General features: G+C 44.7%; 1 protein-coding gene across 1 annotated transcript in view; it reads right to left on the reverse strand.

The window, feature by feature from the left end:
- Positions 1-15,410, reverse strand: part of Tln2 (talin 2) — a 401,603-nt gene that overhangs the window by 325,413 nt on the left and 60,780 nt on the right. The window contains exon 2 of the mRNA XM_051197857.1: positions 2,367-2,443. The gene's annotated coding sequence lies outside the window, so the exon portion shown is untranslated. The remainder of the gene's footprint in view (positions 1-2,366; positions 2,444-15,410) is intronic.

Here is a 15,410-nt window from a genome sequence, read left to right on the forward strand (position 1 = left end):
TTGTTCATATCCCCTCAGCAAAAGTTATACAACACAATACCAAACCACCCAAGGCCTTTCCTAACTCAGGGGACCAATATGGTTTAAAATTATCTTCCTGGGAAGGTCCTTCCTAGGGACATGCTGAAAGTGTGAGGAATTAAAATACAAATGAGTAGTTAATAATGAGCAGCCCACTATCTGCTGCCCATAAAAGCCTATTTCTAGTCAGGGTAGCTAAGCTGAGACAGGAGAACTACCATGAGTTCACAGCAGCTTTAGCGCTATAGAGTAATAACTTGCCTCAAAGCAAAACAATTTGACTCATGGCCCCGGAAGTGAAACGAAGAGTGGAAAGAGCCTCATGTGAGGCCAACGATCCAAGCTGTTTTGCCCGCTGCCATGCTCCTGCGGTGTGACCCCAAATGAGTACCTTCATCCTTGGCCTCGCTCAAACAGTGGGCACATCTGCCACCTGGACAGCAGGAAAGTTAAGCTGCAAGAATGCACACCAGACACTTAGCCCAGCATCTCAGATGCAGCAAGGGCTCCATATTTGGCTTTCTGAACTGTCAATGACTCAGAAGAAGAGTCCATTTAGTTCTTGGAAAGCATGAACCACATATGTTTTAAGTATCTACAGAGGTGACTTGCCAGCTAGCTATTCAGCCTACAATACTACAAAGGACCTCAGACATGATTTTAGGGTATATTTATCACATGGACTCAACTTCCCTTTAAGACCCTCCTGCCACGCACCTCCCTCCTGTCATGCCCCTCAGGTCCTCATTCTACCTGCTCTAAGGTGTCTGAGTGTCTAACAGTCCACTCGCAGGGCTCGCATAAGGCCAGCTGATGCTGTCTGCTTTTCCCAATGGAACCCCCCCCCAGCTATTTTAATAGACACTTGACAGCATGCCCACTGCACAGAGGCCTTGGAGGGTTGCAAGGCATGAATCCAAGCTGCACAATACTGAAGAAAGGATCCAGAAACTAAGACCAAAAGCTACAACAGCTGCAAAGAAGTAAAAGCATCAGACATAAAAGATAAGACAAAGTCCTGCCTGCCAGGCCTTCAGCAAACACACACACACACACACACACACACACACACACACACACACACACACCAACCTACCTCAAGGGGTTCACTAAATCACACTCAATGGCAAATGGTCTATAAACCAGCATCAGTGGCACCTGAAATATGTCAACTGACTCTCAGAACCTCATCCAGTTCTCCCACAGTAAGATCTACAGTTTATTTTAATTGTTAAAACATATTCATTGAGCTGGGCAGTGGTGATTCACACCTTTAATCCCAGCACTCAGGAGGCAGAGGCAGGCAGGTCTCTGAATTTGAGACTAGCCTGATGTACAGAGTGAGTTCCAGGACAGCCAGGACTACACAGAAAAACCCTATCTCAAAAAACAAAGCAAAACAAATAAAATATTTATGAATTGAACACTAATGGAATGCACTGTGATATTTCAGTACAGTACATATGTCCTGAGAATTGGAGTTTTAACAAGGTACCTTAGCAACTCAGCCTAAGAGTGCTTAGAACCCAGCAGTCTACTCAGACATGGCTGTGATAGCTTACATGGGTTTTTTCATGTAATCTCTTTCTTCCTGTTGAACCAAGTTCCATGACAGCATGTTGACTCTGAATACTGGTATGTATTTGGTGTCAAATGAATGGGCTGTACAAAAAAGATTCTTTAAGGATACAGACTGACAGACAGACAGACATTAACACTTGGGTGGCAAAAATGAGGTAGTGGGATGAAACAGGCTTACTGAGGAGGTATGCACATGCACCAAGGAGAGGTTTCTAGGGAGGCCATGATATCTGCACCTGACATCATGTGGACTGTCCGCCTGTAGGTCAGAAGCAATAGCCAGTGTAATTGGAATGTAGTGAAAGAGAAGAGAGGACACAGGATGATAAAGATGGCATGTTTAGTTCTGGTGTAGCTGATGATGAGGACGAAAAGGTCACATGCAGATGTTCAGCTGCCATCTCTAAGGCTTTTGGAACTGGGCACGAGAGAGCCTGGCCCTAGTAGGCACATCCAACCTTTTCACATTGCAACATAATGTTATCTACAAAAATCAAGCTTGAGTACCATGTGATTAACTTATCAAAAATATACATAGAGATAAGGTAGGTAGGTAGGTATCACCAAAAAGGTCATAATGTTTTAAGTAATGTCATGATTTGTATTGGGCAAAATTCATAGTTATTATGGGGCATATGCAACCCATAGCTGAAGGTCAGCTGTGCCTGCATGGAATGAGCCCATCAACCAGGCCTGGCTGAACTCTTCAACTATTGCTCACAGTCTCTTCAGGATCACGAAATAGCAACATGGATATTACTCACAGTATTCAACAAGCTGATCCAGGAATTTAGGGACATCCAAGCACCAGAGGGGCCTTGATTTCAGTCCAGATGTTACCCTGCAGCAGCACACAGGCAAAGGAAACAAAATGTCAGTTCAGAGACCACATTAAGAAATGTATTAGTTAGCCATGTGGAGATGTTTCTTGCCTTTAATCCCAGCACTTGAGAGATAGTAGCAGGCAGAACTCAGAGTTAGAGACAAACCTGGTCAATAGAGCTAGTTTCAGGACAGCCAGGGCTACACAGACAAACTCTACCACCAAAAGTATTAGTTACTTGCTCATTGCTATAACAAAATACTTGATAAAAAGAACCTAAGGTAGAAAGGGCTTATTCTGGCTCATTTTTTAAGAGCACAGTTTATCAGGTGAAGACAGCATGGCAACAGGAGCATGAAGCGGAAGCCACACCATCCGGTCAGAAAGCCGAGAAAGATGAATGCTGGTGCTCAGCTCAGTTTGTTTGTTTGTTTGTTTTTAACTTGGATCAGGGTTCCAGCCCATGGAATGCTGTCATCCACATTTACGGGTCTCTCCACCTCAGTTAACCCAGTCTAGAAGCCCTCTCAGAGACATGCCCAGATGCTTGTTTCCATGGTGATGCTAAATTACATCAAACTGGCAATCAAGATGAACTATCATAGCAGGGGAGCAACATTCTCACCACAGTGAACACTCCTGATTGGATTTCAGATTGTGAAGTAGGGGTGGGGGGTGGCTGGCAAAGGCCCCATCTTCAGCCTGAGAAAGAGACCCCAGCTACTCAGTACAGACCAAGCATAGCATCTCAAGAGTCCAGACTGGGATTGTAGGAACCCTTGGAAACCAGTGGCTGGAGGTGCTCTTTTCAGAGATGAGGAAGACAGACAGGCCTTGCCCCAGATCAGCAGCAGGGGATCAGAACCAGCAACAGGCAGTTTCCTTCCTAATAAAACTCTGTGTCTAAACAAATATTCTTGCTCTGCCTGGCTGCAGACAGGGGAGGAGACAAAGTGGCCTACAGTTCCATTTCTTATCCAATTCATTCATATTCCCTCCCTCTCCCTACCTCCCCCCCAATCCAAATGGAGGTTCCTGGTTTTCCTCAATAAACAAACAAATAGATAAACAATTAATAAGAGTTTAAAAAGAAACAGAACTGTTTGTGTATGCACAGAAGACCATCTAAAATCTTCAGCATGAAATCTAAAGATATAAAAGCCATAACCCCATCTTTGAGATGTAAAGAACACAGACCAAGAGAGAACACTCCATCTCTGCACTTTAGATTGGCAGACATGGGAGAACCTGAATCTGAGATGTTCTCCACAGGTGGATGTTTCATTTTTGGTCCCCTGGCTGCCAGCACTACCGTGGGAAGCTGTGGGGCCTGAAGGAGGTGCAGGGTAGCTAGATTAGATCACCAGGAGTATGGCTTTGAAGGGTAGCAGTGGTGCCTAGCTCTGATCCATCACAACATGAGGAGACTCTGGCACACTTCTGCCACCATGAGCTCCACCATACGTTCCTTACCACAGCATGATAAAACCCTCTAAAACTGTGAGGAAAGCTGTGGAAGCTGTGTCTGTCTGGTGTTGTGGTCACAGAGATAAAAAAAAAAAAAAATCATTTGATAGGAGAGCCAAGGGACAAGAACCCATCAAAGAAAAAGCTTGGTACCATAGATGAGACCCAAGGGACCAGAACCCATCCCAGGAAATGCTCAAGGACCATCAAAATTAAGACATCTTAAAGGAAGACAGACAGACTCCATTTCATTTTGATGAAATAAAATAGACAATCAAAATGCTCCTTCTGTAGGAAATGAGGCTTCTGATTATGGTCTGGGTTCTTGAATTAAGTCTTCTCCTAATTATATGTTGAAACATAATCCTCCAAACAGTTGCCTCTCCCCCTAGGTTTTAGCTGCACCAGGTCCTGACTAACCATTGCAACCCTTCAGATTATGCCTAACCTGTGGATGCCGTGTAACGGCTCACCTGTGTACCGGGGAGTAAAGTAAGGCAGCATAAACCCAAGGTACTCTGCTCATACAAAACTGGACAACTCTCTTGCCCTCTGGGAACAGAGCTGTATAAACTTCACATGAAGTTGGCTTCCACAAAGCATAATGACTTGCCTACTTTGAGGAAGCGACTATCAGTTTTTATCACTGACAGTCAGATTGCTGTGCCTCTTTGGCCATCATTGGGATAACACAGTTACATTAGTTATATTCTGTCTGTAAAGTCAACTCTAGCCTCCCTCCTTGCTTCCCCTACCCCCCCACACACACACCCCATACACTAAATGGGGATTTGGATCTGTTTCCCCAGAGATCCATTACTTTTTTATAAGGCAAAGTTAAGGTCTCTTTTGCACAAAGCAGAATTCAGACAGTGAGGTCATTTGTTTGGAAACTACAGCAACCATTCCAATATTTTTTTTTCCTTCTGTGTTCACATTCTAGTTACTCTGGATCATGAGAGGGAGGCAGAGATTTGAAAGAAAAAAAAATGCAAAGGCTTCTTAGGCCACCCACAGCATGGTCAAGGCCTCCACACTGGGATACCCAGGCACATAGCTAAGTGATTACTTCCTGTCCAATAGTTAGACACTTGTCAGCCCAAGAAGCCAATGAAGAAACAGACAAACTAAATATAAGACTAGAAATATAAGTTCCTAGATCCATCTAAACAAACACATCAAACCCTCCCACAATGTCCACGATGTTCCTTGTTCTTAAAGGAGAAAAGGGACTAGGGAAAGGGCACATCACCAACTCCTGGAAATCCAACGGCCCTTTATGCCTGAAGGAGAACAGACTCAATTGTGTGTCCAGTGTCTGCTCCTCAGTGTAAGGATCCCCTGCATTACCGTCTTCCAGAAACCCTCTTCTATAATTCTCTCAGCTACCCCCAAGTCTGTTCTGTGAAGTGATCACGAGCAGAGAACAACGGCTTCTTACAGCAGGTGCAGGGGACAGTGTGGCTCTCCTGGGGTGTGTCAGTATTGCACAGGACTGCTGGATGTCTCATCTAACAGCCTCAGCATAGATCTTCTATTACGCGGCCAGTACTCAACCCTCAAGATTAACAGTAATAGGCAAAAGCACATAAAAACATAGTTCTAGCGAGAGAAAGGGAGTGGATCCAGTTGGGAGGGGAGGTGGGGAAGGCCTGGGAGGAATAGAGAGAGGGGAAACCATAATCAGAATATAATTTTTGAGAAAAGAGTAATTTATTTTCGATATAATTTAAAATACAAAAAAAATAAACAAAAGAATGTGCATAGTAATCATTTTGTTCTTGTATGAAAACTGGGACATTATCCACTAAATGTTTTTATTGACATGCCATACTTTCGTGAATTTTAAACATAATTTTTACTTCTTTTTTTGAAAGGATTGATACTCTTTTTAATTATATGGATGGAGGCAGGAATATATACAAATTCGTTCAGGTGTCCAGAAAGGCTCCATCCCCCCTAGAGCTGCAGTCAAGGTATGCGTGAGCTGCTCAGCGTGGAGCCAAACCAGGGCAGTGTATGCCCTAACTGCTGAGCCATCCCTACAGCCCTTTGTATTTTTGTTTTAAAGATTTATTTATTTTTATGTGTATGTGAATGCCTGCTTGTCTGTATGTGTATCACATGTCTTCAGGTGCCCCTAAAGGCCAGTAGAGGGTATCAGACAGCTGAAACTAGAGTTACAGACAGTGTGAACCACCAAATATGGGTGTTGGGAAATGAACTTGGGTCCTCTGGAAGATCAGAGCCATCTCTCCAGCCCTATAATTTTAGTTCCTTAAAATGCTAGTCTCAGATCATATTTCATTCAAAAGCAAGAGTGTTTTCTCAATAATAATTTAGATAGATTTTATTTTTTATGTTACTATGTCTCTACATCTAAACACAAATATCTGAACCCTCTGAAATAATCTACATTTTCATTTTGCAGGCATGGGGAAGGAAGGCATGGATCCCTTGGGTATTCATTTTACTACTTATAACTAATCCTTCCCAACTATGCTGGCCTTGAACTCCTAAGCTCAGGAGATCCTACTCAGACTTCCAGCTAAATGGTACAGGGAGTTACCACAGTACTGGGTCTTGAAAAATCTACCTAGATGTTTTAAGAATCGCAATAAAAAATTTAAAAACAAACAAACAAAAACCACGAGACAGATTCATGCCAGTGACAGCCATCTCCTGGGATTGTTCTGGGAATGATTCTCGGCCCACTTTAAGATGCCAGAGAAATGTGAAGTGAGCCTGAGAGCTTGTCAAGGGTGGGGTCTGACAAGCCAGCCAGCAGGCTCTAGAGACATTTATAAATACATCTTCACTTTGGAAAGTGTACACCCTGGCACAGTCCTGCATTCTGAGCCATGCTATGCCAACACTGGGTATCTGTGCACACAAGGGTCTTCCAACACATTCTGCAAGTCTATTTTCTTCGTCACATTGTGTTACCAGGAATAATGTCCTTAGCAGCCGAGGGACAAGAGAAGGGCCAGATGGGCAATGGTGGCACATGCCTTTAATCCCAGCACTTGGGAAGCAGAGACAGGTAGATTTCTATGAGTTCAAGACTAGCCTGATCTACTGAGTGAGTTCCAGGACAGGCTCCAACGCAGTACAGAGAGAAACCTTGTCTCAAAAAAAAAAAAAAAAAAAAAAAAAAAGAGAAAGAAAGAAAGAAAAGAAAAAGAAATGACTGGGGATATGGCTCAGCCATTAAAGGCTAGGCTCACAACCAAAAATATAAGAGAAGAGCCAGACATTCTACAGATCTAGGCGGACACTGCTTCATCCTGAGGAGATGCTAACCCCAGGTTCCTTCATCTTTCCCCCCTCTAGTACCTCATCCTCTCTTTGCTATTCCTATGAAAATTCTTATTATTGGCTGGTCAAGTCATCCATTGACCATAAAAGGTAGATAAAAGGTAGAGAGATGTGGGTAATGTCTCTCAATGTCTAGCTCTCCTCATGCTCGCCAGAAGCATCTTGACTGAATTAGTGAGTAAGAGCAAGTCATCCAGGCTGTTCTGAAAGCCTCATTGGAGACAGAATTTGTCATCCTTTAAGTTAATATCCTCATTCCTTTCGTGTTGCTAAAACAAAAGACGTGAGACCAGAAGATTGGTTTTTAAAAACAAACAAAAACCAACACACATTATTTCTGGATATGAAGTTTATATCCAGACAGGGCCTTCATGACATATCATCCCATGGTAGGAGGAATAAGAGAGTAAAAATGTAAGAAGGGACTAAATCAGACTTGGTAAGAAAACCTATGATCGTTTGTATAATATGCAAGTCTGTGTGTAGGTACACACAGAGGCCAGAAGCTGGCCTGAGATGTCACTCTTCAAGAGCTGTCTACTTTGGTTTTATGAGACAGGGACTATCACTAGGCCTTGGGGCGCCTTGATTAGGCTACACTAGCCGACCAGTAATATTTGAGATCATAAGCATGTGTTGCAATGTTCAGCTTTTTGCAGGCATGCCGGGAAACTATCCAAGTACTCATGCATGTGAGCAAGCACATTTCACCCAGATAGCCCAACAAAGCTTCCTCCCACATCCAACACCTACTCTTAAGATAGCTGATCTACTCTCATGGCAGTGGCATCAGTCCACTCGTAGGGCATGGCCCTCAAAACCTAACATCCTCTCCCCAGGCCTGACTTCCAGTACTATTTCATTGGGAATTAAGACTACACACAGTGACTTTGAGGAACATTTAAATTTCAGTAGTTATAATAGTCAAAGATTGATACTGATATTTAGTAACATGTTGAGCTGCTTTTAGGCAGTATACATGGACCTAACACCCAGGAAAAGCATACAGGCCTAATTATTCTAGTTCCCTTCCTTCTACTGAGGGTCTCCTCTTCTTTCCTAAATCTTCTATTTAAACAGCAAAACTAGGAACACAGAACAAACTTTTCAAGATGTTTGTGTGCATATGTGTGTCTGTGTTTACATGTGTGTATTTGTGAGTGGATGTGTATATTCCAGTACATTACATGCACATACAATTCTTGGCTGACTCAAAATAATAGCCTACATACAGGGAAACCATTGTTAAGAGCTCAGGAAAAGACAAGTCTTGCCAACTCCAAAAGAACAAAGGCTTTCAGCAACTAAAGTGGGAACATAATGACCTCAGCCCTCAAGCCCCTGCCCCTAAGCCTGTGTATCGGGGGCCCTTTTCAAATTTGGGGTACTCCCTTATAAGTACCATTTCTACCCTGGAGGATGGGGTGGGAGGACAGCCAAGACAGGAAACAGATTCCAGAGGTGGCTCTTTGATATTTTGCCCAGACAACCCACTGACCACCAGGGCTCCTCCAGCAGGCAGAGGGCTGGAACTCTCAGTGAGACTAGAGACCTCAGACTGCCCACAGGCATAGTCACTGTATCCAGCAGCTAGTTCCTGTTCAGTGAGGGTCTGAGCCAGGACTGAAATGCACTGTCTGATAACAGCCCTGCATCTCCAAGCACTAGGCTACTAACCTTTAGCTCTCAATGACTCATGCCAGCAGGCCCCTCCCAGGTCACATGTTCTGGGCTTCATGATGTCTGTGTTTCCAGCATTATCATGACAGCCACTGAGAATGACCTGGAGCAGATGATGGGGGCTACGGCTGGGTGGGATCCAAGCAGGAGCCTAGATGCTAACCTCCTCTTTGTTTATTGCCTACATACCTAGGTAGTAAGTACTAAAGGGGAAATAAAAGACCCTTTCAAGGTCTTAAACTTTTGCTAACAATGCCACACTCCTCCCCCCCATACAGTCATATTCTTATATTCTTAGGCAAGACAAAACACTTTAAGTATTTCATCTGTTCCAGTAGCCCCTTTATGCATTTGTAAAATAGCATTAACTATTTTATACAGAATGCTTGGCACCCATGGATGAGAGGCCCCTTCAGGGACACCCCCCCCCACACACACACACACACTAAAAATGGTAATTTTGTTTTATTCCCTGACCCATGCTGGTAGGGAGTTGGGGTGAAAGAATAAACAGGGAGTGAGGAGAGGGCTGTGTGTGTGAAGTCTTTGTGGTCCTAGCACCCAGACTACATTTGAATCCCCGGAACTCACAGAAAAGCATGCCTCTGTAATTTCAGTGCTCCTCCAACAAGATGTAAGATGGAGTTAGGAGAATCCCCAGAAGCTCACGGGGCAGCTGGGCTGGTGTACACAGCAGCAAACAGCAGAGAGAGGTCATCCCTAACAAGATGGAAGATGAGAACCATGGCCATTTGAATGAAAATAGGCCCCTCAGCCTCAGCTGTTCACAGGACTGTTTGGGAAGGATTACGAGGTGTGGCTTTGTTGGAGGCAGCATCTCACTGGGAGGAAGCCCTGTGGTTTCAAAAGGGTTCCATCACTCCCATGCCCCCTTTCTGCCTCCTACTTGCAGATCAAGCTGTTCCTGCCTGCCACTATGTCTTGCTCACCATCCTGGTCTCTTAATCTTATGAAACACACACACACACACACACACACACACACACACACACACACTTTGTACTATAGAAGGCTGTGCTACTTGACAGCTTTAGCACTCCCCCCAAACTCAGTCCCACCCCATGCCCCAACCCCAAACCCCCATGATGACACTTTGGGAAACAGGCTATCAGCTGCATCTTCTCCTACTTAGAGAGCAGCCTCTTCCAGCTCTCTTCAGCACTCACTGGCGGCCCCATGATAATGTGCTCAGCATACTGAAGACTGTTGTATCTCTCAACCAGTGGCTGCTGCAAGGTAGGGCTTATCCTTTCCTCTGCGTGATCAGTACCTGCTGAGGGCCTGGCATCCAGGACACTGGTGATGAGGAAAGGTAACAGATGAGGAAGCTAGGAAGCTCTTTCTTGTAGGATAAACAGTATGGAGAGATGGCGGGGCACCACTGCATTCCTCCACAATCCCTGTGTCTCCAGAATCCAGCATCATTTAGTGACTTTACAATCAGCACTGAAAACTCAAGAACTAGGGTCCAGGAAGAGAGCTCAATCAACAAAGCGCACTGCTAGCTCAAAGACCTGCGTTTGAGCCCCAGAATTTTAAAAGGCCAGGTGTGATGACACAGGGAGGCGGAGGCAGGCAAATCCATGGTCAGCCAGTCTAGTCTATTTGGCAAATACCAGGCTAATGAAAGGCCCTGCCTCAAAAATCAAGGCAAACGGTACCTGAGAAACAACAGCAAAGTTGTCCTCTGGCCTCAAAACACACGCACACATAAAAGTGCCCATGAACTCACACAAATTAAGGGAGGGGGAGAAAGTGAGGAAGGAAAAGGAAAGGAAAGGAAAGGAAAGGAAATGCCAGAGCCAAACTGAAGATACGAAAGAAAGCCGCAGCACAGATGAACATCCAGCGGCTCAGCACAGATGAATATCCAGCGGCTGCCATCATCAACCAACAGTAGAAAGGGACTGAGAGGTACCTACCCTCCTGTGCCTTCCACACTGGGCAACACTGGTTGGAGGGGGGGGTTCGGCAGCTTCCTCCTTTCTGGTCTGTGCATGACATTCTCCTCTGCTTTCATGAGAGTTCTTACTTGGAATACCAGGGTCCTCAGACTTCAGACTCACAGCTGATCACAGCTGACTCAGTCCTGTTCACACCTTCCTCACACAGACATACACCACAGACTGGTCCCCAGGGGGTGTCTGGTGTTTGGGGCTCTCTCCTCACTTTCACCACACCCTGCCCTCACTGTGGCATCTGTGAGCGAGTCATTTCCTCCAGAAAAGCTTCTTTTTTTACCTTGTCTTCCTGATATAAATACTCCTTCCTCAAAACCCAATACAACACGCCACACCCCAAAGCCTCCAATGTGACTCTCAGACCCCTGTGTTTGTGTCACTGTGAGAAACCTCCCCCCACCCCCAGATGGCTCCTGTCCTAGAGACTTTCCTTGTTAGTGTGACAAGACACCTCACAAAAGCAGCTGAAGGCACAGTGGACTCTGATTCGCCTCCTCAGACAGTCCACGATGCTAGGAAGGCATGGCAACAGAGCAGCTGCTCACACTGGATCCACAAGCAAGAAGCAAAGAGCAAGGGATGCTGATGCTCAGCTCACTTTTCTTTTATATTCAGTCCAGGACCCCAGCCAATGGGATAGCGTCACCTACACTTAGGGTGTGTCTTCACAGCTCAACCCAATCTAGACACTCTCTCACAGATAGAGTGACGTTTGCTTCTTGGGTGGGTCTAGACCTTGTCAAGTTGGCAATCCATATTATGCACCATAGTTCTCTTCTGGATGGCTTTTACCCTCACCAGCATTCATCTTTACCCTACAAGGATTCAGTACAGACTTTAGCAGATGGTGAGGACTCAGGCGACCCCTAGGAGGCCACTTCTAGAAGTAAGTCATACCAGATCAAGGAGTGGCTCAGTTGTACACACTCCATCAGCATGAAAGACTCCAAACATCAGCCCCTCTCCCCAGAATCCAGGATACAATGGTCAAGCACTAAATTTCTCCCACAAACTTCAATGGGGCCAATTTGAAAAGTTGGGGACCTCAGAATCAGCACTTGTCCTCATAAGGAAGAGCTTCAGGTCATTATAAAATGGATTTAACTTTTTAAAGTCCATCCAAAGGCTATCTGTTCTCCCATCTTTCCTTCTGACTCAGTGTGTGTGTGTGTGTGTGTGTGTGTGTGTGTGTGTGTGTGTGTGTGTCTGTGTCTATGCGTGTTTCTAAAATCACAGTTCCTGGGCCAGTGAAATGGTTCACACACATGATTCTGCCTGCCACAAAAGCCTGACAAAACCAGGCCAGTTTCTGGCACCCACATAAAAAGCTGGATGCAAAAGCATGCTGTGTGTATGCCCAGCAGTCCTGCAGGAGGAGGGCAGACAGAGAAAGGAGAATGCTAGCCTGGAGTATGCAATATGGCAGAAATGAGACTCTGTTTTTAAAAAAAAAAAAAGTAGAAAGAAATGACTTCTGAAAGTTATACACACACACACACACACACACTCACTCCCTCGCTCGCAGATACTCTCTCTTACCCTTTCTGTCTCTCTCTCACACACACACACTCCCTCACTCACAGATACTCCTCTCTCTTACCCTCTCTATCTCTCTCATACCCACACTCACTTTCTCTCTCTCTCTCTCTCTCTCTCTCTCTCTCTCTCTCTCACACACACACACACACACACACACACACACACACACACACACTGATTTACCTTTAAAAAATAGAATGGCACAGTTCCTAGGCCAGTGCATTTGCTTATGAAAGGTTAGGAATGGTTCTATTCTCAATGCTCCTCTGGGATGGGGGCTCTAGTCCTGTGCCCCCAAAGAAAATCAGGAAGCAATATTTGACCTCAGTCAAGAAGCCTCTGGAATCCTGCCCACCCCCATGAAACAAATGTTCCTCATTTGATCCAAACTCTTTCAATTGCAAGTGTAAAAGAAACAAAGAAACCCCCACTACCACCTACTCCTGCTTTGATGAAACATTTAAAAGAGTTGCTTCTGTCATCCAGCTCAGTTGTCTGATGATTAACAAATGGTCACCAAACCTGTTTGTGGGTAGTCTTTTGCTGGGCAGCCAGGCTCTACCTGTAAGTCACTAGTAGACTAAGCCTGCCTTGAACTCATATTAGGCTGCCTGCTTCCTGAGTGCAGCCTCTACCTCAGCCAGCCTCAATTCCCTTAAGGCAGCTTACAGCACTGGGAAGACAGTACTAAGTAAAGCCTTTGCCATTTGTTTCTATCTAAAGAGTAATCATGGGGCCAGGGCTGTACCTCACTTAGCAAAGCACTCATTGTATTCAAGAAGCCTTGGGCTCACTCTCCAACACTGCATAAACTGGTCATTCACATGACTGTAATTTTAACATTCCTAAGGAGCTGACAGGAGGATCGAGGGTTCAAAGTTACCCTTTGCTACACAGGAGGTTCAAGCTACATGAGATCCTACCCTGGTTTCTCTCCCCCAACAAAACCATCACAAGCATTAACTCCCAAAGATAGCTTTTAATGATTTCAGAAACAGATACCGAGTGGTGATAGAAATCTAACACCCCAATTTTCCCACCCCTGCTGTGAGGGAAATGTTTCCACTTCACATTGACCTTTGTCTATTAGAGGCATTCCCAAGAAAAATCTCTGACATACTTCCTAGATTTGGTAAACTGAGGTCACACTTAGGTATAGCTCAAGTCCATTCTCTTTCTGGTTCTAGTACCAAGTTCACAATCCAGATTAGAAGGCAAGTGCTTGGACTTGTTCAAGACCAGAACTGCAGCTGATCATTCTTCCCAAGATCCTCTCTGGTAACAGGTATATCAACCCAGCCAAGAGTCTACACCAAAATTATCTTTTTTTGCTGTTGTTGTTCTTTTACTGTTGTTACAGCTAGAACCTGGAGGTGTAGAAGTGACTTTGGGGCACCAACAGCCCAAGAATCTGCATGCTCTGTGGCCAGAATTGAAAGCAGAGTAGAGTCAGCATGCCATGCCTCCAAGCACTGAGAAGCCATTCACAACGGGCTTTCATTTCACTTACAGAATTCTGTATTCTAGCTTATCCAAAATTTGCATGCTTCCTTTCATATTAACACAAGTTTCTAACTTACATATTACCTCAGAAAACTTAAGGCTACACAACATGTCTTATGTCTGTTTCATATCGCGTAGCCCTTCAGCCCTGTGCCAACGACAGCAATTTCATGTCTTCCCTTTCTCCTACAGGGAAGGAACCTACTGCCAAAATATATTTGGCCACTCAACCAAGGAAGGACCTTGGAGGTAGACCCAGGTCTACAGACACTGTGCATGGGCCAGTTGCCACTGTAGAGACACACAGTTCATAGCCACTCAAATCACTCTAACTCATAAGGCCATGGTTGACTTTCTAATCTCCCCATACACCTGCTACATATTGGGGTATGTTAAGAATGGTGAGCTTCCTCCCCAAGTTTGACCAAAGGTCTATAAAGGGGGAACTGAGTCTTTACTGTCACCTGATTACCAAAACTCTTCAGTCTTGAGAATATTTCTTCCCCAGCCATCACATATTTTGTTTCTGTTCATTCCCATTTGCAAAATTAAAAATATAAGCTATTTAGTGGATACAGCCATGGAGCCATAATGTGACAGTAACCTTCCTGTTGCTAAGGCAGATGCCCGAGGTCAACAACCTATACAAGGAAGCAATAATCACCTTGGTTTCTGGTTTTGAAGCATTCATCCCGTGGTCTGTTGTCCCACTCTGTTGGACCTGTGGTGAGGCAGAATATGACAGCAGGAAAAACACGATGGAGCAAACCTGCTCACCTCATGGTGGTTGGAAAATGACGAGCAAGAGAGGAGAGACTGGCGTTCCAATCACTCCTTCCTGCGGTGACCTAACTTCTTTTTCACTAAGCTCTGCCTCCTCCTACCTTTTCCCCAACCTCCCAACATGCAATAGGCTTCCACCAAACCTGTAAGACCCGGGACCTCAGGAGATATACTGATTTAAACTCTAGCATCCAAGAGCATCCTCATCTACAATGGCAGTAAAGACCGAAAACAAGACCAAGGTCACATCTACTCAAAGGAAACCTCAACAGAAACACAAGGCTCAAATGGGAACTTTCCTAAGGATAGCTTTTTGAGCCAGTGCTAGCTACTGTAACTACTCTACATGTTGTAGTAAATAGTAAAGATTCCAGTTGCGTATTTCACATTCCAAAGTAATATGTGGGAAGGGCCACACTAATAATGAAGTCATGTTTAGGACTATAAGGGATGTCATTTACACCTTTTATTGGTCATTTATCTTTGGGTGTGTGTGTATGTGTTCGTGCAGAGGACATCAGTGTGCCATGGCACTCATGTGTAAATCAGAGGACACCCATGCCTACTTGAGGTATGGTTTCTTGTTGTTTGCAGCTGAATTTATCAGGCTAGCTGGCTCCCAGACTTCTGGAGATTCTCCTGTCTATCTTCCATCTTGGTGTAGACTGTGAGTATTACAGATGCATGCTACCATTTGTAGCTTTATGTGAGTT

Source organism: Phodopus roborovskii, unplaced genomic scaffold, assembly GCF_943737965.1.
Source record: "Phodopus roborovskii unplaced genomic scaffold, PHOROB, whole genome shotgun sequence".
NCBI classification, from domain to species: domain Eukaryota; kingdom Metazoa; phylum Chordata; class Mammalia; order Rodentia; family Cricetidae; genus Phodopus; species Phodopus roborovskii.